Here is a 5,336-nt window from a genome sequence, read left to right on the forward strand (position 1 = left end):
TTCTAGCATTGTCAGACCTGATTTTACTTTGCTTTTCCCTTTTCTGGTGCCTACTTTTCTTGCACATGGTTGCAAGTTTCATCATTCTTAAATATGAAGCAATCACAAGTAAACAAGATATCAGAATCATCAAAGAATGCATGAAACGATCCCAATTTTCAAAAATTTACTGAAAACCAATCTTGTTTCATTTTCAGCCATAACTCCATTATGAATTATTGCAATGCAATAGGTTGGCCCTTTATCAGTGTCATCCAGATAATTATTCTACTACTTGGTATATAATGTTTTGGTTTCTACTTGACTTTCGTGGGCATAACATCATTGAGGTGTATTCAATTCGGTAATCAACAAAGTAGTTGCCTTGTGTTGTTGGGTTCAAGTTGTCTGGAAAATTGAACAATGGTGTTACAACTACCAACTTAGTTTTAACTGTGATGCAAATGTTAAGGAAGCATGGGGTTGTTGGCAAGTTTGTTGAGTTTTATGGTAATCTCATTTTCCTGGAGCTAAATAGATTAGGCCATAGGCTTTCTGTTCCATTTATTCTGGCATAAATCTGTTGTTCTAAATCTTTAGTTTTCTCATATAGGTGGGGGCATGGGTGAATTATCATTGGCTGATAGGGATACTATTGCTAATATGTCTCCTGAATATGGAGCAACCATGGGTTTTTTTCCTGTAGATCATGTCACTCTACAATATCTCAAGCTAACGGGATGAAGTGACGAAACTGTAAGTATTGTACTTGTGAATGTTTTGACTAGGGAATGGGGGGATTAGAAATTTGGTTGATGAGGAAACCACCCTCTTATGTACTAGGTGGCAATGATAGAAGCCTATCTAAGAGAAAAAAAAAAAACATGTTCGTTGACTACAACGAGGCGTACATCTTTCTTAACCAATCATTTTTAATTGAGCATTTGACTCTGAAATGTAATTGATTTCTTTTTGTGGTTCCAACCTAAAAAAGAGTGTATATTCATCGTATCTAGAGTTCGACCTTGCAGATGTTAAACCCTGTTTCTCAGGTCTAGAGCAGTATGTTCGTGTTAGTTTAATCCATGTGATATATTCACTCAGTTGTTGAATCATTATATTCAAGTTGGAGATATTGTAGGAAAGGTATTTTATTTGGGTCAGTAGTTTTTGGACTGAGCTTCTCTTGTTTTTGGTATGACTAATATGGCTTTAAAGTCGCTAGTATGGAGTTATTATGGCAAATTTCTTGTTATTTTTTATTGAATAAATTAGTTTCACCAAGTGAATGAGGTGCAACAAACCACCACATTGTGTTCCAAATGAATGATTGGATCTCACCACAGATGCATGTATGAGAGTAGCATTCAAAATCCTGTTCAGGAGACTAGCCATTGCACTTCTTTAATTTGGCTAACTATTTGGACCTCTATTTTTCCATTTACTTGATTAAATCCTCTTTCGTGGAGGTCATCCGGTTGTTTCACTAATAATCCGTAGCAATTATTGATCTAACAAAGAAGAAATAAATGTTTTTTTTTTTCAATTGCTTACTATTTTATTTGCTTCATAACTGGACTGGATGATTAAGGAGCTAAGGATAGCATGTACTGGTTTCTTTTATTGTTGAATTTGGAATTTTTAGATGAGTTGATCTATCAGACATGTACTAGCAATGGTAAAAGACGTCATTATTACTTCCCTTTTTTTTAAGGCATTCGCTAAAGATATTGGTTGTAGCACTAGATCCAAAACCGTAGCCATTTCCCACTTGGACTATAGCTACAAATCTAGTCATACTTTAGCTACAATATTATCCATAGCTGTATGTACATTTGCTATAGAAATTATGGCTACAGATATAATCTGTAGCCATTGGGACTTATGGCTATGAATTAATTCTGTAGCTATAGCCTTTAGACCTATCGTTATGGTACCAATGGCTATAGTCATTGTGAGACCTGTATCCTAGCCCGTACCATTTCGTATGCCACCACGGTCCTCCCGGTCAAATTTCAGTAACCCGTGATCTATTATCGGCATTTGCGCATGATCCTAAGTCGTGTCCCATATATCAAAGTCGGCTCGACTCAAAACTTGTACCCTTTGTGACCGCGTCGTCGCCGCGGTTCCGACGCCGCGTATTACGCACCGAGGCGATACCCGGGCCAAGAGATGTGGACCCACATTCTATTCAAGGAAAATGTCGTGCGTTGCTAATCCCAAGAGAATCCATCACATCAATCCCATTAATCATATCAATCAACTACACATCACTATAATCACTCACACCCATCCCCAAATACAACTACCCATCCTCAAAGTCAACTATCTCCCTTACACAGGTACTCCCATCACTCACATCTCTCATCTCTCTTATCTCTCTCATTCTCCCAAGCAACCATGGGAGGTGGACCTCCAAGCTCTCCATGAGAAAGAGCTAGGTGTGGCCCACCTTCCTACCATCCAATCCCACCCTCCATGATCGATCTCAACCATTGAAATCCATCCATTGGAGCTCTAGCATGTATTGGCAGAAGAAGGAAGAGGAGATCTAACGGTGGGTGATTTTTTGTGTGATTTTTGATAATTAGAAGGCCCACATCGGATGGGACCTATTTTGATGTATATGTTCTAACAAAGAGGGGCCCATAGTGGCAGGGCCTCGCCGCTACTCACGTTTCTTTCCCTCTCTCTCTTACTCTCTCTCTCCTTTATGATGAAGTGGGCCCCACCAATATATGTGTTATATCTACTCCGTCCATCTGACGGTGTGGCCCACCGTATACATGTGATGATCAAGGCCATCCACTGTTGGGACGGGAACACAACCACACCTGGACGCTGGAGTGCACAAATACTAGCTTTATTTTTTAAAAAATAAAAAATAAAAAATCTGCACGTGTGTACCCACACCCTCCATCTATTCTTCCAATCAATGAGGCAGATTCAAATCTCATGTGGAGAACACCGTCCACCGTCCAGATAAGCTGGACGTGGACACTTACCATGATGTAAATGTTTTCATCCCCACCGTCCGGGTAGTCTGGACGTGGGACCACCTTGATGTACTATCCATCAGTGAGGCCCATGACGTCAGAAGATTCTGTGGATACCACCATGAGGATGTGTTCATCAACATCATCCATCCGTGGGGCCTACATTCATGTATGCATCCCTTATCTAGACCTTCCACCAAACGAACTTCAGGGCTTACGTTGTATAAAAAATATATCATATAATATGATATATGTATATAAATATGGAGAGAGAAGTGGGGTGGCCTACCTCCACCATGTGGGATCCACCTGATATATGTGTGATATCAACACAGTCCATCCATGGGACCCACCTTTTATGTATGTGTTCATCCACACCTCCCATCTATTGTAGGTGTGGGCCTACCCCACACGTGTGACACATGTGTGTAGGTGGGACCCACCTTGATATATGTATTTTGTATCCACACTGTCTATTTGGACGTTGTGGTGGGTGGGGCCCGTTGTGATGTATGTGTGGCACCCACCTGCCATGTGGGACCTTCATGACGTATCTGTATTATCCTGACTGTCCATATCATAGGGCCTACCTTGATGTATTTGGCCCACCATGTACAGCCTATTGTGATGTATATGGCCCATGTGATACGGCCCTTTGTGATGCATATGTGACCCATGTATGGGGTCCGATGTGATATATGAGGCCCACGTGGTGAGACCCAATATGATATTTGTATGGCCCATATGTGCATTCCAATGTGATGTTTATGTGACCCATTTGATGAGGCTCATTATGATGTACTGAGGCCCATGGGTCGTGGCCCATTGAGATGTATTTTTGGTCCATATGTCATGGCCCATTGTGATATATTTTTGGCCCATATGATGAGGCCCATTGTGAAATATTTCTAGCCCATTTGGCAAGGCCTATTGTGATGTATATGCGGCCGATGAGTGAGGCCCAACGTGATGTATTTATGGCCTATTGTGGTGTATATTAGGCCTCTATATGGGGTCATGGGCCCATTTTATGTTTGGCTCGATATGGCCCACTGCTTGGGAGCGATGTTGGTTGATGTCCACATTAATGGGCAATGATGGTTGAATGTCCACATTGTGACCTTCCCTTAGGTCGATTGTTGAGGTTGATTCCGATTCTGATTGTCGAGGCTGATTCCAATTCTGATTGTCGAGGCTGATTCCAATTATTGAGGCTGATTTTAATTATCAAGGCTGATTTCGATTCCGATTATCGAGGTCAATTCCGATTGTCGAGGCTGATTCTGATTGTCGAGGCCGATTGTTGACGCCGATTCTGATTCCGATTGTCAACGTCGATTCTGATTCTGATTATCAAGGCCGATTCCAATTATCGAGGCCCATGTCGATTGTTGAGGCCGATTCCAATTGTCAAGGCCAATTCTGATTGTCAAGGCCGATTGTTGCGATCGATTCCGATTCCAATTGTCGAGGCCAATTATTGAGGCCGATTCTGATTCCGATTGTCGAGGTTGATTCTGATTGTTGAGGCTGATTTCGATTGTTGAGGCTGATTACGATTGTTAAGGTCAATTTCGATTGTCAAGGCCGATTGTTGAGGCCAATTCTAATCTGATTGTCGAGGCCGATTATAATTTCGATTATTGAGGCCGATTCCAATTGTCGAGGCCGATTCCGATTGTTGAGGTAGATTTCGATTGTCAAGGCCGATTTCAATTGCCGAGGCCGATTGTCGAGACCCATACAATGTATATGTGGCCCGTAGTTAGGGCCCATTGTGATGAGTATTCGGCCCGTGTTTAAGGCCCAATGTGATACATATGCGGCCCGTAGTTGAGGCCGATTGTGATGTGTATTCGGCCTGTGTGTGATGTATATGCAGCCCGTGTTTAAGGCCCAATGTGATGTATATACGGCCCGTATTTGAGGCCCGTCATCATGTGCATTCAGCCCGTGTTTAAGGCCCAATGTGATGTATATGAGGCCTATGTGATGAAGCCCATTGTGATGCATTTGAGCGCTAGGCGATGGAGCTCATTGTGATATATGTTAGGCCCATGTGAAAGGCCCATCGTAATGTGTATTAAGTTCTTGAGTGAGGCCCATGGTGTTGTATATTTGGCCCTTGTGTGAGGTCATGGGTCCACTATATGTTAGGCTCTATGTGGGTCATTCCTTGGGAACAATGTTGGTTAAATGTCTACATTGTCGAGGTCGATTGTCGATGCCGATTATTGATACCGGTTATGAGTATGTGACAGCATAGCATCATGATACATGCCCATACGTGTCATCTGCATGTTTGTTACGAGATGTGGGTGACCATTGCATATGTCATTGGGCAGGTTGTTATGAGAC

At 42.1% G+C, this 5,336-nt stretch overlaps 1 long non-coding RNA gene across 1 annotated transcript; it reads left to right on the plus strand.

Annotated features, from left to right (window-relative positions):
* Window positions 1–334: 334 nt before the first annotated feature.
* On the plus strand, window positions 335–856 carry LOC131244796 (uncharacterized). Its single transcript, XR_009170621.1, has 3 exons — window positions 335–489; window positions 593–735; window positions 823–856. It is a non-coding gene; the product is annotated as an uncharacterized LOC131244796 (long non-coding RNA).
* Window positions 857–5,336: the final 4,480 nt, after the last annotated feature.

This window comes from Magnolia sinica, chromosome 1 (genome assembly GCF_029962835.1).
Source record: "Magnolia sinica isolate HGM2019 chromosome 1, MsV1, whole genome shotgun sequence".
NCBI lineage: Eukaryota > Viridiplantae > Streptophyta > Magnoliopsida > Magnoliales > Magnoliaceae > Magnolia > Magnolia sinica.